The sequence below is a fragment of the Pongo pygmaeus genome, chromosome 17 (genome assembly GCF_028885625.2).
Source record: "Pongo pygmaeus isolate AG05252 chromosome 17, NHGRI_mPonPyg2-v2.0_pri, whole genome shotgun sequence".
Taxonomy (NCBI): domain Eukaryota; kingdom Metazoa; phylum Chordata; class Mammalia; order Primates; family Hominidae; genus Pongo; species Pongo pygmaeus.
The window spans coordinates 24,210,730-24,233,254 of NC_072390.2; the positions used below are offsets into that span (position 1 = coordinate 24,210,730).

At 42.8% G+C, this 22,525-nt stretch overlaps 1 protein-coding gene across 2 annotated transcripts in view; it reads left to right on the top strand.

Moving 5' to 3' along the window:
- GNAL (G protein subunit alpha L) overlaps positions 1–22,525 on the top strand; it is a 200,266-nt gene that overhangs the window by 141,824 nt on the left and 35,917 nt on the right. The window lies entirely within an intron of this gene.

The following is a 22,525-nucleotide window of genomic DNA, read 5'->3' on the forward strand; positions in this document are numbered from 1 at the left end:
AAAAGGAAAAGGACACTGGTGCCAGGGCTGGCTCATTGTTTTTCCCTGAAACACTTACTTTTCCATTTTGTTTTGTTATGTTAGATATATTCTATTGCTATTAGAAAATAATGGTCCTTAGAACAATGTTAAATTATTAAGAAGTTCTAGATATGTTTGCTGTTTTGATAATTAAAAATTGTATTTGACTAGTTGTTTTATGTAAAGCTATGGATAGCAAGAAATGAAAAATTTTACATTTTAAATCTCTAAACTCTAAAAATTCATATATATAGAAGAGATTCCATAGCATAAAATCTGGGAATTCATAGTATTTGGAACCAGTCAGTGGAGCTGCATTGTGAATGTTGATTTCCAGGAGGGAGTGGTTGTGTTGGCCCAAGCTCCTGCTTACTAGGTTCTATGTCCAGTCACCATCCCCCATGGGATGGGCCTGAAGCACCCAGCAAAGCCCAGAGAGCCAGGCTCCAAGGGGCCCATGGCAAGGGCCAGAAGAAGAGGAGGAGCGGGGGGGAAGAAGAGGAGGAGCGGGGGGAAGAAGAGGAGGAGCGGGGGGAAGAAGAGGAGGAGGAGGAGGAGACACTAAGCGTGGGTGGGGAAAGAAAGAGTGGCCATAAAGAAGTGAGGGAGGTTAATGGGGCCAGACACCCCCAGGGCTGAAGACCACAGCAAGGAACTTGGGTTTTCTTTCAGCTACAGCAACCAGCCATCCCAGCCATCGGCTCCAAGCGTGAGGTTGTCAGGGAAAGTAGAATGCAGAAGGCAGAGACCCTGTGGGGTGCCTTGGGTTGGGCTGGGGTAGCCATGCAGGTGAGTGCTGGAAGCTGAAGGGGCAGAACTAGCTGGTGGACTTAATGAGGAAAGGGATCCAGGAGGGTACAGGGTGAACCACGGTGCCATTTACTGCAAAGGGGACATCTAGGAAACTTAGGGAAGAGATCCAGCTCTGATTTGGAGAAGTTGAGTTTGAGATGCCAAATGGAGAGCCGTGTGGAGTCATCGAACAGTCAGTCTGTTGTTGGAGCCTAGAGCTCGGAAGAGAGGCAGATGGCCCCAGTGTACCGGTCATCAGCTACTGATGGTATGCAGAGCCTGGGAATCCAGGGCACACGAGGAGTGCCCTCAGAGAGGAGAGGGCTCTGGGCCTGAGAAAGTTCAGCTTCAGACAAGGAAGAGCCTCACAGCACATCTGGGAGAGAGGGAGTGCCCAGCAGAGGGCACAGGTCGTCCGGGCCAGATGCTGGAGAGACCTGGAAGGAGGAGGGCTGATGGTCCTAGTAAGATTGTACTTAACCTCCTTCTTACCTTGTCCAAGGACGGGACGGCCCACGCTCAGTCCGCAGGCATGTGGTGAGCGCGCTTGGCAAGGCAAAGTATAGTAAAGCATCGAGAATGGAGCGCACACCTGCTGCAAACACCCTCAGAGGACCATAGAAAGGGTTAGCCACCTCCATTATACACTAAAGAAAGTATTTACTCACGAAAATTTTTAATTAATGAAAAAAGCATTTAAAATGTCCTGGCCGGGCATGGTGGCTCATGCCTGTAATCCCAGCACTTTGGGAGGCCGAGGAGGGTTGATCACCGGAGGTCAGGAGTTCAAGACCAGCCTGGCCAACATGGTGAAAACCTCATCTCTACTAAAAATACAAAAATTAGCCGGGCATCGTGCTGGACACCTGTAATCCCAGCTATTGGGAGGCTGAGGCAGGAGAATCGCTCAAACCTGGGAGGCAGAGGTGGCAGTGAGCCGAGATTGTACACCTGCACTCCAGCCTGAGTGACAGAGCAAGGCTCGTCTCAAAAAAATGAAAATTTAAAAATTAAAAATGTCCTATTTCCTGCCATGTACGACAAGTCCTTCAAGATTTTCTTTAAATAGCCGGGCGTGGTGGCTCACGCCTGTAATCCCAGCACTTTGGGAGGCCAAGATGGGCAGATCACGAGGTCAGGAGATCGAGACCATCCTGGCTAACACGGTGAAACCCCGTCTCTACTAAAAACACAAAAAATTAGCCAGGCGTGGTGGCGGGCGCCTTAGTCCCAGCTACTCAGGAGGTTGAGGCAGGGGAATGGTGTGAACCCAGGAGGCGGAGTTTGCAGCGATCCTAGGTCACGCCACAGCACTCCAGCCTGGGCGACAGAGCTAGACTCTGTCTCAAGAAAAAAAAAGATTTTCCTTAAATAATGTTTGTAAATTGGCCCTGCCCTTGAGTTTACTTTTGTGAATACAGTTCTGTGGTTGCTCTCATGTTATTTGGTTGCTCTCATGTTATTTGGTTGCTTTCGGTTTGCGTGTGGGAGTTTGGAAAGTCTCTCAGTGGAACTCCAATGCAGTCTGAGCAGCCTTGGGAGGCTTGCAGGTGCTGAAAAGGCCTTTTATCTTTTCCTCTTACTCTCACTCACTCTTTCTGCAATATTTCAATCATTAAGCAGTCATTTAAGGCACAGCAGAAGCTGGGCATGGTGGCACATGCCTGTGATCCCAGCTATTCAGGAGGCTGAGGCGGGAGGATCCCTTGAGCCCAGGAGTTGGAGGCTGCCGTGAGCTATCATTGTGCCACACACTCCAGCCTGGGCAACAGAGTGAGACCCTGTCTCAAAAATAAAAAGACACAACAGAATTATATGTTAAACTCACAGTGCTTTAGAGGTGGGAAGAATATACCAGGAAAATGCTAGCAACTGGAATTTCTAAAGCAGCTCTTAATAATATTAAAATTCATACACCTCTGCATTTGAAGCTGTTGTGGAATATGTGTTCTATTATCCTTTTTCAGTATTTCAGTATTTATTGGACAAAGACTGGCCTTGGAGAACACCATAGTTCTGCTCAATGCCACATTAGAAATTTTTCTGTTGTAAAAAAAAGAAAATGGACAAGTTATTCCTGCATCACCATAGTGATAGAATTAATAATTTGATTTAAAATAGAATATGTGAAAATAAATCATGGAAAAAGAAATGGTGTAAGCTTGGCAATAGGCAGATCGGAATTCAGATTCTGGCCCCACCCCCGACCACTGTGTGAAACTTTGGGCAAATTACTTTTATGGGAAAATTAACAGGATCTATTCTCATATGGTTGTGGGATTAAATAAGTAGATATCCAAAGTCCTCAAAATAGTGCCTGGCACTTAGTAAGCACTAGGTAAGTGTTATCTCTTGCTAGAATGTGACTGATACAGAAACTGACACCTAGAGAGGTGCCTATGATCACAGTTTCCCAGGAACAGATGAGACCACAGCCAAAATCTGCTATTTCTTTTAGATTTATTCTTTCAAATTACAGAAAGCCACAGATAAAAACTGCCTTGTGAGCGAGGCCCCAGGGCCTCAGGCCAAGACTCCCTTCTAGGCTTGTCAGGAATAAAACACCTTTAGCCAAAGCCTCTGTTCCAGCTTTCTGAACCCTGGGCCTGACAGAATTACAGAAACCAGTTGCCCCTTGAGGCCTCACTATCCTAGGCTAATTGTAACTTCTCCCATTTAGCTTGTTTCACCCATTTTAATACATATGGGAATCATGTGGAGCAATAACCTTTGCATCCTAATAACCATCTTGTCTCTCCTCTAGGGTCAGATTCTGGAATTGAGGGATGAGGGATTTCAAAAACAAGTAACATTTCAATAAATCTGTTAGACCAACATAGGGCTGCCGAATTTTTTTACTTTGCCAAATAAGATGTTAGAAAAAATAAAAGCTGCTTCCATCTCCCACCACCGTCACTTCATAAAAGAAAGGACATTTCGAAATCAGGCCAGTAACAGGACATGATTCAGAGTGCAGTGCTCGGACCACGAGACTCGTGTGTGTTGTTCAGCCTACTAGGTTTTGAATTCCCCAGGGAATGTGTCTTATTCATATTTAAATGCCCAGCTCCTAGGTGGGTGTTCTTGTAAAAGTCAGTGCTCAGTCAAGGGGCGCAGTAGCTCACGCCTGTAATCCCAGCCCTTTGGGAGGCCGAGGCGTGTAGATCACTTGAGGTCAGGAGTTCGAGACCAACCTGACAAACATGGTGAAACCCCGTCTCTACTAAAAATACAAAAATTTGCTGGGCATGGTGGCACACACCTGTAATTTCAGCTACTCAGGAAGCTGAGGCAGGAGAATCGCTTGAACCTGGGAGGCAGAGGTTTCAGTGAGCTGAAATCAGTGCACTCCAGCCTGGGCAAGAGAGCAAGACTCCATCTCAAAAAATAAATAAATAAATAAATAAAGTCAGTGCTCAGTCGGTGCTATCTGAAATACGTGAACTGACCAAACAAGAGCCGGTATTTGATGTGGTATTGATGGAAAAAGCCAACCCTCATCTCCTTGACGGGTCCATACTCACTCGCCTTTCCCCATGCTGATTCCCACTATTCCTGCGTGTTTTCTATTTTCTTTACATCTAAATTGCTCTTGGAAAAGCTCTGACTTAAATCTTGGTGTGACACTAAGTCACTGTGTTACCTTGCTCAACAGAATTGCATCTTTTTTTTTTTTTTTTTTTTTTTGAGGCGGAGTTTCGCTTTTGTTGCCCAGGCTGGAGTGCAATGGCACGATCTTGGCTCACTACAACCTCCGCCTCCTGGGTTCAAGCGATTCTCCTGCCTCAGCCTCAGAATTGCATCTTGAACCCTAGTGCTTATGAAGAAGGTAATAATTCTAAGACCTCTTAAAGTTATTTCTTCCGTGAGGAGTCATGGGAGTCTTTTGGGCTTCTCAGTGATGCTGAAATGTTAGGGCCTCAGGAGGCCAAGCTGCCAATTAAGCGAATCCAGTAGTTCCTCAAAACGTTCAACATCGAATTACCCAGCAATTCCACTCCTAGGTGTAAACCCAAGAGAATTAAAAACATACCTCCACACAAAAACTGGTAGATGGATGTTCATAGCAATATTTGTCATCATAACTAAAAGGTGAAAACAACCGAAATGTTCATCAAATGAAGAATGTATAGACAAAACGTGATACATCCACACAATGGAATATAACTCGGCAATGAAAAGGAATAAAGTGCTGACACATGCTACAACATGGATGAACCTTGAAAACATCACACTAAGTGAAAGAAATAAGACACAAAAAAGACACATATTATATGATTACATGTATATGAAATAACCAGAATAGGTAAATCTACAGAGACAGAAGTCAAGTAGTGGTTTCTAGGGGCTGGGGAGAGGGGGAACTTAAGAGTGACTGCTAATGGGGGGAGGGTTTCTCTTTGAGATAATGAGTAAGTTCTGGAATTGGATAGTGGTGATGGTTGCACAATTTTGTGAATATACTGTGAAACCATGGAATTGCATACATCAAAATGGTGAGTTTTGTCTTATTTGAAATTATAAGTTATGTAAATTATGTCTTGATTTAAAAAAAAAAAAATGACAGGAGAGGGAAGAATCCAGGGCAGGAAAGGCAATGGGAGCTATGTGGTCAGGCCTGGCCATGGGCACAGTCTAGGGGAGGACTCATGTGAAGACAGAGATGCTGCCTTGTCCTTCAGGCCTCCTTGGTGAGTCAGCGGTCCTCTTCTGAAGTACAGGTTAAGGTCTGAATATGTGTTTATAAGGCCTGCTTCTTCATACTTGACCCACCAAAAATACATGCCCCCACACACTCTCTCCAAGCCTGCAAATACGCGTGTGGATAGGGACCTCCAAAACTGTAAAGCACCCATGAAAAAAGTCTAAGGCGGTGAAGATCTGTGTTGTGCTGCTTGGCATGCAAGGAATGGAAACTTACTAAGTGACTTCAAGAAAAGGGGGGTTTTCTCCCGAGGATCTGGAAACTGTATTGAGCCAAAGGCCCTGTGGGGAAAAGTATTCTGTTCTTGCCTTCAGGCGTTTCAACTTTGCCATCCCTGTTTACTCCACTCGTACCTTGTCCACTCCGTAATCTGCAGCCCAATTCCAGAGGGAGCAGGGGAGATGGGCTTTGCTAAGGCCAGGGCAATTCTTACCTAGCCTTGTCCCGTCAAACAGGCCCACTGGCCAGTTGCTGGGGCTCACTTGACCCAGTCGGTGGCCATTTGTGTGTCCCTGAGCAGGTGCTGTGGTGAGGCAGGGCCAGCCAGGTGGCACTGAGCAGCTGCAGGACTGATGTGATTGCAGGACTGTAAGAATAATTATTATCACTGAGCTTTAAATACTGTGTTTTCTGTAAAAGTGAGTGTCCTTGAAGCATTGAGCAAGCTGTGCAAATTACCAGAGATTATATTTTATATTGAATTTCCTAGTTCCTACTGTGAAAATTTAAAAACAACCTCTACTGAATTATCCCCCAAAATGCATTTCCTCTAAGTCCTAATACTAAGTGATTATGTAACCATGGAAACGGTTATTTTGGGAGAAAGAAAATCAGAGAGAATTGGATCTTTGGCATAGCTTTATAAAATCGGACTTTGCTTAATGGAACTTTAAACTCCACAGCTCACAGAGTGTAGGTTCTTATGCTCAGTAGGACACATGATGAGCTCCTGTAGGGTACATCCATTTCAATAATTGGTTTTTGAATTCTCTAAGGAGAGACACTATCCCAGAAAAAAAGAAAAGAGCAGCGAAAAAAGTCAAGTGATTTTTCTGCTGTAGTCCCAGATCTGTTTTCTGTCATCTTTCAGTAGTTTTCTTGACCACATTGGCCTTCTTTGGCACTGATTTGATCCTATGGCTGTCAAGTCCCAGAATACTCAGCTTTCAGGACAATCTGGAAATTATTAGCACAGATGAAATTTCAACTTCAAAGTTAATTTTTTGAAGGTCATTTTAAAATGAAAGGAATTGACCTGGCGCGGAGGCTCACACCCGTAATCCCAGCACTTTGGGAGGCCGAGGTGGGCTAATCACCTGAAGTCAGGAGTTTGAGACCAGCCTGGCTAACGTGGTGAAACCCCATCTCTACTAAAATTGCAGAAATTAGCCGGGCATGGTGGTGCATGCGCCTTTAATCCCAGCTACTCGGGAGGCTGAGGCAGAATTGCTTGAACCCGGGAGGCGGAGGTTTCAGTGAGCCAAGACCATGCCATTGCACTCCAGTCTGGGTGACAAGAGTGAAACTCCGTCTCAAAATAAATACATAAATAAAAAGTTTAAAAAATAAGATGAAAGGAACTATAATTTTAAATTATGCATATTACTGTATATACTGTTGAACTTATTAAATATATAGCAGCCACCTGGATGCATATACATATTCTTCTTACCTCTCATTTTGATCTCTATCTCTAGCCAAATTTATTTTCAGATTTTTTTTTTCGAGTCATTCTGTCACCCAGGCTGGAGTGCAATGGCGCGATCTCCACTCACTGCAACCTCAGCCTCCCAGGTTCAAGAGATTCTCCCGCCTCAGCCTCCCTAGTAGCTGGGATTACAGGGGCCTGCCACCACTCCCGGCTAATTTTTGTATTTTTAGTAGAGATGAGGTTTCACAATATTGGCCGGGCTGGTCTCGAACTCCTGACCCAAGTGTTCTGCCCACCTTGGCTCCCAAAGTGCTGGGATTACAGGCATGAGCCACTGTGCCCCACCTCTCAGATTTGTTTTCTAGAGCTGCAAAATTGGAAATGTTCCTGTTTATGAGCACTACAATAACATTTACTTTAGCTATGAAAAGTAAATATAGCAGCAGGGACTAGGTAGGTAGACCAGATGTCTCTGTGTGTGGCCATCAGCCGTTACATGTTTCTTTTACTCTCCTCTAGAAACCCTTGCCCTGAGACATCCAGAAGAAAATTTTTAGTGGGATTACCACAAATGTTTTTGTGTGTAAAACCTGTTTTTAAAATATCTCAGAAAATCTACTTTCTTGGGTGGAGAACTGCAGTGGCTTCCCATTCCTTATCTAACGTAACCCTCAGACTTCCTATACAGAAAGGATGCCTGGAACAGGATGGCGCTCAGGGCCTGGCCTCTCTGCCCAGCACGCACATCACAGGAATCTCCGATCATGGCGTGAAAATCAGGACCTTCAAACTATAAAACAAAAATCACATTTTTGATGCCTTAGAGCTGGATTTTTCAGTATTTCTTAGAAATGGAACGCTTCGTCACACGGAACTGTATGGAATGCCAGTAGCAAAGAGGGAAAAGACGAGTCCCCTGGTGAGGAGCCAGAGCCCTTGTGTTCGCTTCTGGCCTGCTGCTCTGTGGCCCCTCTGTTGCCTCCAAATGTGAGGCTCCCTAGGGTGCAGTTTAAAAACTAGTACCAGTTTTCAAAATTCGTACCAGCAGAACCAAATGCAATTTATAGCCAATGCCAAAGCAAAGTGGTATTTTATTAAAATAAATATATGAAACCAAAGTGAAAATTTAATAAAATAAAATTTAGTACACATTCACATTTGTAACATTTGCTTATTATAAACAAACCAAAAGATCTCTATGGCTATATTGATAAGAACAAAATTGGAATTCAGTGGTCTTAGATGACGGTTGAGTTTTTCGCTGGACTTAACATCCAGCTTATTCCTGCGAGGGAGGGGCGTGTGGGAACATCCTGACATATGCAGATGAGTTGTTGCAAATGGTAGCAAAAATGGGGTCTTTCGTTAAGGTTGCCTTGTCATTACAAGAAATATTTTAAGTTAAATGATGTAGAAATGTGAAAAGGAGAATCATAAGAAATTTTCTTCTGGCTGGCACAGTGGCTTACGCCTGTAATTCCAGCACTTTGGGAGGCCAAGGTGGGAAGATTGCTTGAGCCCAGGAGTTCAAGACCAGCCTGGGTCTCTAGTGTCTATAAAAAAAAAAAAATACCCCCACAAATTAGCTAAGTGGGGTGGTGTGTACCTGTAGTCCCAGCTGCTTGGGAGGCTGAGACAGGAGGATTGCTTGAGCCTTGGAGTTTGAGGCTACAGTGAGCCAAGACCGTGTCACTGCACTCCAGCCAGGACAACAGAGTGAGACCCTGTCTCAAAAAACAAAGAAAGAAATTGTCTTCCAAGTTGAATTCTTAACAGTCTCTAACAGCTCTTCACATTCTTTAACACAAATGTGACATCTGATAAACGTTATATTTATAGCGTTGGGTTATGGGTTACATTGTCCCCTGTGAGAACATGACAGTTGCTCTGTGAAGAGAGCTTGGGCCCTGCAGGTGAGCCCCAGCTCAAGTGGCCTTGGGCGAAGCAGGGTGTGCATCCTCTGTGCCTCTTAGGGACTCACTTCTACCGTAAGACTACTGAACAGGTGCTGCATTGTCTACAAAAATGACCTGAACCTCCTTCCAAACAACACATTTGAAAGAAGTTGAAAATATGTGCATAATATTTTTATGGGAATTTGAGCTACACAGGTAGATGCATTTTTCAAAACTCAGCAGATATACACTTAAGATTTGTGTTTCATTGGACATGAATTTTACATTGAAAGAAAAAACCATGAACAAATATTGATTCTTAGATAACATTCTGTGAGCTGCAGTATTTCAGAGGGAGTGTACTGCTGTCTTCCCTTTTTTTGAAATACATCAAAAAATAAGATGGGTTGAGGCATGGATACGTGGATAGATCTGTGATTTTTTTTAAGTACAATAAAATGAAGCTGGGCACAGTGGCGTGTGCCTGTAATTCCAGCTACTCAGGAGACTGAGGCAGGAGGTTCACTTGAGCCTAGGAGTTCGAGGCCAGTCTAGGCAATGTAGCAAGAACCTGTCTCTAAAAAGAAAAAAAAAAAGCCTAAAAGTACAGTAAAACAAAAATGTCAGAATCTAAATAGTAGGTATTCAAGTATTCACTACAAAATTATTTCTAATTTATTTTATGTTTGAAATTTCTATAATAAAATTAGGGGGAATAAAGAAAAATACATATATGTAAAGCTGTGATCAGAAGCTTACAGAAAAATAAATTACATAGTAGCACAGGTTAATAAATTGACTGTGCCCTACAAATTACAGTATGAAACGTAAGAAGTGTGTGTCAGGTTTTATCACAATACTTTTGTTTGCTGAATTCTTTGAAACACTTCCAAGGAATCCAGGGAACTCAGGGAAAACAACTAAGTACTGTACTACTATTAAAGGTACAGTTAATAACAGTACTGTACTGCTATTAATAAAGGTACAGTTTCAGAATTATTTAAGAGGTGTGTCCCACCAGGCAAGGTGGCTCACATCTGTAATCCCAGCACTTTGGGAGGCCAAGGCAGGAGTACTGTTTGAGCCCAAGAGTTTGAGACCAGCCTGGGTAACGTGTTGAGACCTCATCTCTATAAATAATTTTTTTAAATTAGCTGGGCATAGTGCCACACACCTGTAGTCCCAGCTACTCCAGAGGCTGAGATGGGAGGATTACTTTAGCCCAGGAGTCGAGGCTACAGTGAGCAATGATCATGCCACTGCACTCCAGTTTAAGTGACAGGGTGAGGCCCTGTCACAAAAAATAATAATAACAGACCGGGTGTAGTGGCTTATGCCTGTAAAATCCCAGCACTTTGGGAGGCCGAGGTGGGCAGATCACCTGAGGTTGGGAGGTTGCGACCAGCCTGACCAACATAGAGAAACCCTGTCTCTATTAAAAATACAAAATTAGCTGGGCATGGTGGTGCATGTCTGTAATCCCAGCTACTCAGGAGGCTGAGACAGGAGAATCACTTGGACCTGGGAGGCGGAGGTTGTGGTGAGCCGAGATCACACCATTGCACTCCAGCCTGGGCAACAAGAGTGAAACTCTATCTCAAAAAATAATAATAATAATAAATAATAATAATAAAGAGGTGTGTGCTCTGTATTGCTTAGTACCCAAGTGTAGCTGTAAGATAGCTCATATTTATTGAAACTTGCCATGTGGAGGCACATTTTGTGCACATTAGATGAGCTAACATAGTAATCCTCACAGTAACCCAATGAGTTCATTATCTTCATTTTGCAGATGAGGAAATAAAGGCACATAAGATTACACAAGACTACACAATACCAACTATTACTTGATTGATCCAGGATTTCAAATTTTAAACCTAAAGATTATGAGAGACTACTTTAGATTAAAAGTTCACCAAGCATTCTGTGAGCATCAGATGCATGCTAGACACTGCCAGCCACTGAATGACAAAGATGAATGAGGCATGAACCTATGCATTTGAAGAAGGAGATTGCCTCAGGGACATCCTTTTTCTCAGATTCTGAAGGAACTCTCATCAACTTCGCATCTCCATCCACTTCATATCTTGAACCTAATTTTCCAGTGAAAGCCAGGATAGCTTTTTCTTGAGATGGAGTCTCACTCTGTCACCCAGGCTGGAGTGCAGTGGCACAGTCTTGGCTCACTGAAACCTCCACCTCCCAGGTTCAAGCTATTCTCCTGCCTCAGCCTCCCGAGTAACTGGGATTACAGGCACATGCCACCACACCCAGTTAATTTTTGTATTTTTAGTAGTGCTGGGGTTTCACCATGTTGGGCAGGCTGGTCTCGAACTCCTGGCCCACCTCAGCCTCCCAAAGTGCTGGGATTACAGGCGTGAGCCACCACACTCAGCCCAGGATAGCTTTTGATGTACATATAGAGGTCCTTATGATTCAAGAAAGTGAAGACAAGCTCATAGAAGGGGAAAAATGTTTATAAGTCATGCATCTGATAAAGGACTTGTATCTAGAATCATAAAGAACTCTTACAACTCAATGATAACATAAGTAAACTGATTTTTAAATCAGCAAAGGATTTAAATAGACATCTCCCAAGTAAGATAGATGAATGGCTAATCAGCCACAAAAAGATGCTAAACATCTTTAGCCGTTAGGAAAATGCAAAGCAAAACCACAGTGACATTCCACTTCATAACCCTAGGATGGCTGTGCCTAAAAAGTCAGATAAAACAAGTGTTGCCGAGGATGTGAAGAAATTGGGATCCTCATATACTGCTGGTGGGAATGTAAAATAGTCCAGCCACTTTGGAGAACAAACTGGTAGTTCTAAAAAACGTTAAACACAGATGCCATATGGCCCACCAGTTCCACTCCCAAGTGTATGTCCAAGAGAATTGAAAATACACATCCACGCAAAAACTTCTAGACAAATACTCATAGCAGCATTATTCATAATAATCAAAATGTGTAAACAAGCTGGGCATGGTGGCTCACACATGTAATCCCAGCACTTTGGAGGCCCAGGTGAGTGGATCACTTGAGCTCAGGAGTTTGAGACCAGCCTTGGCAACATGGTGAAATCCCTTCCCTATGAAAAATTATCCAGGCATGGTGATGCGCACTGGTAGTCCCAGCCACTTTGAGGGGCCGAGGCGGGAGGATTGCTTGAGCCCAGGAGGTCGAGCCTTCAGTAGCCAAGATTGCATCACTGCACTCCAGCCTAGGTGACAAAATGAGACCCAGTCTCAAAAAAAAAAAAAAAAAAAAAAGTGAACAACCCAAATGCCCATCAGCCGATGAATGGATACACAAAATGTGACCCATCCACGCAATAGAATGTTATTCAGTTACAAAAAGAAATGAAGTCCTGATGCATGCTACAACATGGATGATCCTTGAAAACATTATGCTAAGTCAAAGCCACCAGACACAAAAGACCACATATGGTATGATTTCATTTATATGAAATGTCCAGAATAGGTGTATCTATAGAGACAGAGTAGATGAATGTTGCATGGAGCCAGGTGGACTTGGGGGATGAGGAATTGCTTTAATGGGTACAGAGTTTCCTCTTGGAGTGATGAAAATGTTCTAAAAGTGATTGATGGTTGCACAACTTTGAATATACAACAAAAAAGTCATTGAATTGTGCATTTTAATCGAGACTCCCTGTTGCAACTGGCTTGTGAGAGCTTTACTTGGACACTTCAGTAAAATTAATTTGGAGACTCCTGATCATTCGAATCTGCCTAATTTCAGGGCCTTCTGATTTAATACCAAGGAGGTAAGATGCATTATGTTTCATCCATGTGCCACACATGTGGTGACAGTGTGGGGATGCTTCTGAGAGGATGCAGTATGAGATCCATAGCATTTCAGATTGTGCATGTACTTTGTCTTTTTGAAAATCAGTTTAAGAGAGAAAGGTGGAAGAAATGAAATAGAAAAGCAAAAAATACTGATTCAAAATACAGTTTCCATACTGAAAATATGTCTTAAGAATCTCCTTTAAAAAAACTATCTTTGTGGAAATTGGCAGGTAATTTCTAAGTTGTTTCCATAGGATTTGGAGTTGTTCTTCTCCATGCAGTGCCTGACACAGTAACATATAGATATGAGATGTTATAGCATATATCACTACTTCATTCCTTTCAATAGTTGAACCACATGAATGAACAACTAAATCTAACCAAATTTTGTAAACTGTTCATTATGATGGGCTAACTGACGTGAAATTATTGTTTACCACTGTGCCTAGAACAATGCCTGGCATATAACAGGTGTTTAATAAACTTGTTACATGAATAGATTTTTGTGTTATCACTGTTCTTTTTCTGCTCTCTCTACCATTCATAGCCCAGTATTCCTATGTATACAAAATTAATTTTTGGCTGGGTACAGTGGCTCACGCCTGTAATCTCAACACTTTGGGAGGCCAAGGCAGGAGGATCACTTGAGCCTAGGAGTTTGAGAGCAGCCTGGGCATCTTGGCGAGACCTCATCTCTACTAAAAGTAAAAAAAAAAAAAAAAAATTAACCGGGCCATAGTGGTGTGCACCTGTGATCCCAGCTCCTTGGGATGCTGAAGTGGGAGGATTGCTTGAGTCTAGGAGTTCGAGGCTGCAGTAAGCCATGATCAAGTCACTGCACTCCAGCCTGCGTGGCAGAGCAAGACCTTGCCTCAAAAAAAAAAAAAAAGAAAATTATTTTTCTTTAGAGCTCAGATAGATGTAAGCATAATATCTCTTCATAGCAGCATTATTCACAATTGGGCAAAAAGTGGAAACAACCCAAGTGTCATCAGCTGACAAATGGATAAACAAAATGTGGTGTATCCCTACAATGAAATATGATTCCACCACAAAAAGGAATGAGGAGCTGAACTGTGCTACAGCACAGCCTCCTTTAGAGCACAAGTGTTCTAGCTCAGAGAAAAGTGAAAGCTGTAATCGTGTGTTGTGTGAGCACTTCCTTCGTCCCAGTGAACAATAATAATGTGTTCACAATATCAAGGAATGTAATTAAAGCTTTTCAAATAGAACTTAAGGTACAAGGAAGCTGCTCTTTGATAATTTCATATCAAAGAAAGCATTCAAAAAAGGAAGAAAGTAAAACCTTTCTTAGGGTAGTGCATGCATTAGCGGTTAGAATTAAATATCTTTATTTCACCAAACTCCCTTGATCACATAATAACTAGGATCCATGATATCAACAAAAGCTACCTTTGAACTATAGCATTATTCTATTATTATATTAACTGACTGAAGGAACTCTCCACACAAATAGAATTTCCATTTACTTACAATTTTATTCATGTGACAACAATTAAGTGCATGGGATGCTCGTATTTCTCATTCTGTTCGATATTTGTGAAAATGTAGTGTTCTGCATTATTTCTGTGAAGAAAGAATGAAAGATTCCTTATCCAGCTACTGAGGCAGGTAGTCATTGCTAAGAAAGAAACTGCTTTGCCATGACTTTCTGCCAGGATACATGCAGTGACTAAATATATCTTCTAAGATAGACAAGACTTAACAGATCGTTTTGCCAAAAAAGGAAATTTTTTATTAACCTCAATTGAACATGTTTAATGACATCCCAGATCTCTTTTAAAATAGGAGACTCAGCAGAGGTGAACACAGATGCAAAGGTCGGTTTCTCATTCCAGCTCTCCTTTGAAACATAGTGTGACCTGAGCAAATCCGTGTGTTTGGTATCTGGGGCACCCCCTCTGAGAAAGCTCTTTATCTAGGAGTCCTCGGACTTCCCTTTGTTACCCTTTGTTGACCACGTGCTTCTCATAGTTAGCGTTCTTCCCTGGAATGATCTACAGGAGACCTGGTGGACCTATTCGGGAATGCTGCTGTGACAGATTCAGTCATGTATACAGTCATAGCTGCAGAGAAGAGGAAGCACCCGGAGGCCTCCAGTGAGCAAGAGCTGTGTTGAATGCACTTTGTCCTTCTTTCTTTGATTTAGTTCACGTAAATGACGTTGAGGAATTTGCTTTTTTTTTTTTTTTTTTTGAGACACAGTCTCACTCTGTCGCCCAGACTGGAGTCAGTCTGGAGTGTCGCCAGACGATCACAGCTCTGTCGCCCAGACTGGATCACAGTCTGTCGCCCAGACTGGAGTGTCGCCCAGACGATCACAGCTCACTGCAGCCTGGACCTCCCAGGCTCAAGTGACCTCCCACCTCAGCCACCTGAGTAGCCAAGATCACAGGTGTGCACCACGATGCCCAGCTAATTTTTTGTATTTTTAGTAGAGACGAGGTTTCGCCGTATTGCCCAGGCTGGTCTTGAACTCCTGGGCTCAAGCAACCTACCCACCTTGGCCTCCCAAAGTGTTGGGATTACAGGCATGAGCTACCGCACCCAGCCTTCATCAGCTTTCAATTCTCTTTTAACCCCTAAACTAATCTTAAAATACACTTTCTCCTACAAATCTGTTAAGATTTACTATGAAGTATTGTTTTTCAGATGCCAGTCGTGGCTATAATTTATTATATTTAGGGCAAGGTTAATCGTGATTATTTGAAGACAGCTTTGTGGTTCCCGGAAAAGATATACCTGCTAGGGCCGGGCACGGTGGCCTGTAATCCCAGCACTTTCGGAGGCCAAGGTGGGCAGATCACCTGGGGTCAGGAGTTCAAGACCAGCCTGGCCAACATGGTGAAACCCTGCCTTTACTAAAAATACAAAAATTAGCCGGGCTTGGTGACGCATGCTGTAATCCCAGCTACTCGGGAGGCTAAGGCAGGAGAATCGCTTGAACTTGGGAGGCAGAGGTTGCAGTGAGCCAAGATCGTGCCACTGCACTTCAGCCTGGGCAACAGAGTAAGAGTCTGTCTCAAAAAAAAGAAAGAAAGAAAGAAATACCTGCTAGAATTCCTCATTCATCAAATTTGTGGAGGAAGCTCTGTGAGCACCTCAGCTTCCCAATTGCGGGGATCCTTCCATGAGAAGAAATTCTGGGGAAGATAAAAACCTCTGCTTTATGGAATGTTACAAATGCATCAGGTTTGCATAGGGAATTACTTACCTATCCCCCATACTGTTCATCCTCTAGCCTGAAACTCAGTAAATGTTTGTGGAATATAGGTATGAACTGGAAGATTGTAGCCCAACTCCATCAAATAACGAAAGAAAACATATGTTATATTTTAGTTCAGATTTTTTTTTTTTTTTTTTTTTTTTTGAGACGGAGTTTTGCTGTTGTTGCCCAGGCTGAAGTGCAATGGCGCAATCTCGGCTCACCTCAACCTTCGCCTCCTGGGTTCAAGCAGTTCTCCTGCCTCAGCCTCCCGAGTAGCTGGGATTACAGGCATGTGCTATCATGCCCGGCTAATTTTGTGTATTTTTTTTTTTAGTAAAGACAGGGTTTCTCCATGTTGGTCAGGCTGGTCTCGAATTCCCGACCTCAGGTGATCCACCTGCCTTGGTCTCCCAAATTGCTGGGATTACAGGCATGAGCCACTGCGCTCGGCCTAGTTCAGATATCTTATATCTAATGACTTGGTTTAGTGGTCCCCAGCCTTTTCGGCACCAGAGACTGGTTTCGTGGAAAACTGTTTTTCTGTGGACCATGGTGGGGTGGATGGTTTCAAGATGAATCCAGTGCATTACGTTTATTGTGCTCTTCTACTACGATTACGTTGTAATATATAATGAAATAATTATACAACTCACCATAATGTAGAATCAGTGGGACCCCTGAGCTTGTTTTCCTGCAACTAGATGGTCCCATCTGGGGGTGATGGGAGACAGTGACAGATCATCAGGCATTCGATTCTCATAAGGAGCATGCAACCTAGATCCCTCACATGCAAAGTTTACAATAGGATTTGTGCTCCTATGAGAATCTAATGCCATCGCTGATATGACAGGAGGTGGAGCTCAAGCGGTAATGCGATTGATGGGGAACAGCTGTAAATACAGATGATGTTTTGCTTGCTGGCTGGCACTGAGCACCTCCTGCTATGTGGCCTGGTTCACACAGCATGAGAATGTGGCCTAGGGTTTGGAGACCCCTGACTTAGTTCATACTCATGTAAAGTTAGTACTTCTTTTAAAACATTCATCTTTGTCCTCCTTTCGACTGTTGACTATTTGAGTGTTGACTGTTTCACTGTTGAGTGACTTTAGGGTGTTGACTGTTTCAGAAGAAACTGAATGCTATTATGGTACATTATAAAGGTACAAAAGTGATAAGTATTCTGCTTTCTTAGAGGATTTTTCACATTCTAAAGAGGTGTTAAGGCCAGGCACAGTGGCTCATGCCTGTAATCTCAACATGTTGGGAGGCCAAGGTGAAAAGATCCCTCGAGCCCAGGAGTTTGAGGCTACTTTGGACTATGATTGTGCCACTGTACTGCAGCTGAACAACAAAGCAAGACCCTGTCGCTAAAAAAAAAAAAAAAAAAAAAGGGGGGGCTGGGTGCAGTGGCTCATGCCTGTAATCCCAGCACTTTGGGAGGCCAAGGTGGGTGGATCACCTGAGGTCAGGAGTTCAAGACCAGCCTGACCAATATGGTTTCACTTACTAAAAATAGAAAATATTTAAAATTTTTTACTACTAAAAATACAAAAATTAGCCGGGAGTGGTGGTACACACCTGTAATCCCAGCTACTCAGGAGGCTGAGGCAGGAGAATCACTTGACGCGGGGAGGTGGAGGTTGCAGTAAGCTGAGATCGCACCACTGCACTCCAGCCTGGGCGACAGAGCAAGACTCTGTCTCAAAAATAAATAAATAGATAAGAAGAAAAGAAAAAAAGGAAAGAAATAAAGAGATGTTAAAAATAAATTATTTCTAGTAGGACTCACCAAGTTATATTTGATTTTAATACCATTTTGCTTCCTAACGAAAGACACTAGCTTAAACTAACAAAATCGTTATGTCACCAGGCACGATGGCTCACACCTGTAATCCCAGCACTTTGGGAGGCCGAGATGCGCAGATCATCTGAGGTCGAGAGTTCGAGACCAGCCTGACTAACATGGATAAACCCCATCTCTACTAAAAATACAAAATTAGCAGGGCGTGTTGGTGCATGCCTGTAATCCCAGCTGCTTGGGAGGCTAAGGCAGGAGAATCGCTTGAACCTGGGAGGCACAGGTTTCAGTGAGCCGAGATTGTGCCATTGCACTCCAGCCTGGGCAACAGGAGTGAAACTCCATCTCAAAAAAAAAAAAAAAAACAACTTTTATGTTTTGGCCGAAAAGTTTAATTGCAGTTATTCCTTGACGAAAAGAAATGGCCAAGATTAGCCTTCCATGGACACTAATGGCTAATGACTCCTTACTTTACATGAAGTGTGTGGGTTAGACTAGAATTGAAGGGATTTTAAATTGAAAGGTTCTCAGGGCCGGGCACAGTGGCTCACGCCTGTAATTCCAGCACTTTGAGAGGCCGAGGCAGGCGGATCACCTGAGATCAGGAGTTTGAGGCCAGCCTGGCCAATATGGTGAAACCCTGTCTCTACTAAAAATGCAAAAATTAGCTGGGTGTGGTGGCGGGCGCCTGTAGTCCCAGCTACTCAGGAGGCTGAGGCAGAAGAATCGCTTGAACCTGGGAGTGCAGTGAGCCGAGATCACACCACTGCACTCCAACCTGGGTGACAGAGTGAGACTCTATCTCAAAATAAATAAATAGAAAGGTTCTCAGGATACATGGTTGCTGGAACCAGTGCTCTCCATTCTGTGGCCGTGGCCGTTTTAAGTCACTTGTGCCTTAAACTTAATCTAATTGAGACATGATGCTAAGTAAAAGCTGGGTCTAAGGCAGATCAATCACAGCATCAATTAAGGGTATGAGTGAGTCAGCTGTACACACATGTCCCCGGGAACAGCAATGAAGAAGAAAAATGCTTTTTCCCTCTACCACCGTCTACCAATACTCAATGCAAACTAGCCCTGGGAAGAGTTCCTGACTTCTCACAATCTGTTCCCATCATGAACAGAAGGTGCTCCCCGAGGAGGACGAGAGAAGATTTTAATGTGCCACAAAATTAACTGGCCAATTTGTACATTCGCTATTTTTATTTTTTATTTATTTATTTTTTTTTATTTTTATTTTTTGAGATGGAGTTTGGCTCTTGTTGCCCAGGCTGGAGTGCAATGATGCGATCTTGGCTCACTGCAACCTCTGCCTCCTGGGTTCAAGTGGTTCTCCTGCCTCAGCCTCCCAAGTAGCTGGGACTACAGGCATGTGCCACCACACCTGGCTCATTTTTGTAGTTTTAGTAGAGACAGGGTTTCACCATGTTAGCCAGGCTGGTCTCGATCTCCTGACCTCGTGATCCGCCCACCTCACCCTCCCAAAGTTCTGGGATTACAGATGTGAGCCCGGCCTTGCTATTTTTAACTTATAGATTGTAAGCTTAATGTTCAGGTTAAACATAAAAATTATGTAAGAACAACTGGCTTCCATATTCCTTCAGAGGTGGGATTTGTACCGTATTACACCAGACGCAATCCTGTCCTTCTGTCTTCAGGTTTGTAATAGTAAAATCATTTTCCATCCAGAAGCATGTTTTCAGAATAAACTATGTTTCCCAGTAGTCAGCCAGACAGCTGTGAGACATGGCAAAATGCTGTGTGCAGGAGAGTACACTTTTCTTGAAAATAAAAAAAAAAGTAGCATAATAAAGACTGCTAACAAATAATAAGAACACAGGTTGGAAAGAGGAATATATCGTGTGTTTCACAGACCTAACAATATTTCACGTTTGGTTCCCTGCCATATTGCTTGAGTTTGTACGTTAGTCTGTAGGAACCTGACCAAAGGAGTAGATTTTCTTCCTACAAAATGCTCTCCAACTAGAGGAGTCAGAGAGAAATGGGCCCAGTTGAGGCAGAGGTAGCTTGCGCCACTCCAGGTAACAGAGTGACACTCTGAAAGAAAGAAATGAAGGGAGGGAGGGAGCGAAGGAAGGAAGAGAAAAGAGGGAGAGAGGAGAAAGAGAGAGGGAGGGAGAGGGGGACAGAGAGAGAGAAGGGGCCCAGTCAGCCTTTTCAGTTTTGCTGTGTCAGCTGTATACAGTCTTCACGATATTTGCAAACATCCATTACAAACTGCCAGGAAAACGCCACTTAAATAATACATTTTTTTCTCTTAGTAAGTCTTGTTTCAGGGATTTTTTAAGTTAAGCAGTTTTGAGTGGCCCTCTCTGGTAATCAGACCTGATGAGGGATTATTACCCACTGTTAGATCATAGGACTTATTTTTCCAGCTTTATAAATGAGGAAATTGAGGCCAGAAAAGAGAGGCATCCTGTACCAGCCTTAGAGGGACAGGTGTGTTGAGATTTCATTTTCAGCTTCTCAAAGTGGTAAGTTGTTCAGTGTAGAGAAGGAGAAGGAGAATCACTGTGTTGCTAAATGAGTGAATGCCAAATTCGACTAACGTGAAAGTTAGGTTTCTCATAACAGTATTAACTCACCACATCACCAAGAGGAATAACAAACCATGCGTTTAAACTGCAGATGGAGGAATGCAGAATGCTGCTGTTCTATTTCCTTCTAACTCTTTCTTATTTTTATTTTTAAATCTTGACATCATTTTAACATACATATATATATATATGGAGAGAGAGAGAGACTCACTCTGTCAACCAGGCTGGAATACAGTGGCATGATTATAGCTCATTGTAGTCTCGAACTCCTGGACACAGAGATCCTCCCACCTCAGCATCCCAAGTAGCTGGGACTACAGGCACATGCTACCATGCCCAGCTAATTTTTATTTTTTATTTTTTGTAGAGACGGGGTCTTGCCATCTTGTCCAGGCTGTTGTTAACATATTTTGAGGTTCGGTGACTTTGGTTTTGTTTTGTTGTTGTTGTTTTTGAGACAGGATCTTGTTCTGTCACCCCGAATGGAGTGCAGTGGCGCGATTGTAGCCCACTGCAACCTCAAACTCCTGGGCCACCTCATCCTCCCAAACTGTTGTGATTACAGGCATCAGCCATCACACCCAGCCCTGGACAGTGACTTTGAAATTTCCCGAGGCTTGAGGAGTCTCAGTGTTTTTAATTCTAGCTGTGTTCCCAAATAAAAAGGTGATACAGAGGAAAATATATACACATACGTTTAATACATGTGTAATAAATTAATATTATATATGTATGTAATGTATAATATATATATACATATATGTAATGTATTCCTCAAAATGGCCACCAAGTGAATATGTATCCAATGCCATTTCCTTTGGCTGCATTCATATATTCCTACATTCAACAGAAATTTATTGGGTATCTGTTTTCCAGAGGTTGAATAGTACCAGGTATAGGTAGTCAACCAAAGGTCACCATGCCACATCTAATAGGAAAGCCTGCTGCTCAGCAAACACAAATATATGCAAAAAATGCAAACTGTGATAAGTAGGAGGAGCCCTTAGTTTGAGGTATAACATTTCAAAATCACCAGAAACATACCGATGAGAATCCAGAAATAGTTTAACTCACACGAGAAAGTTATTTTTCATATCTTTTATTTTCTCTTTTTTTATTTTTTGAGTGACTTCAGACTTAGCAAATGATTCTTTTCCAATGAAGTAAAACTGAATGTCCTGTTTAAATATTTTCATTTTAACCACTTGTATTATTTCAAAGTAAGGAAAGAAAAGAAATCAGCCAGATGTGCCAAATGATAGCATATTTTTCTTCCCCATTTCATGATAAAAATAATTAACTGGTTTGACTCGCAGCTTTCTAGAAATGTCTGCACTTTAATCAAAAATTTCTTTTTTTCACTAAGAGAAAATTTGGCTATGGGACTTGCAAAAGGTTTCAATGTTAATGTGGAAGTTGCTAAACAATTCCAGTCATTATAAACTGTATGTTCTGTTTTCACATCTGCATTGGGTCCAAAACATTTTCACGTACAATCAACATGGTTGTAGGACCAAAACCTCCTTTAATAATAATCCCAAAATAATCTTCCTTTTGCTAAATACACAAAAAGAGAAAGCATACCAAGCTGGAACAGACCCTGAAGGTTGTCAACCTCAATGGAATATAAAGAATGGAAAAAACTTAGAGCCAGGGTAGATGCAGATTCAGATACCACGGTGGTCAGAGATAATTCTTCTGAATCCAACTCGAATGACAAGGTAGATGGAGGTGCCAGTAGTAAATGGGAATGAGCAGATTTGGGGGAAAGGACTGAGTTCAGTCACTTTGAGGAGTTGCCAGTCTTGGACCACAAAGTGCCCAGCACCAAGGAGACAGTTGGGCATAGGGGTTTGGAGCTCAGAAGCAAATCTCTCCCTGGAAATGTGAACATGAGAGCAGTTAGCTATGGATCCTATTGAACACCGTGGAAATGGCTGGGGTATTGATAAGAGAAAGAAGAGGGCAGGGCTGGGGAACTGTCAGGGAGAGGAGGAGAACAGCCTTCTCTTCAGAATTCTAGTCAGCCCTGGTCTCTCTGGGAAGATGGCTTCTGGAACT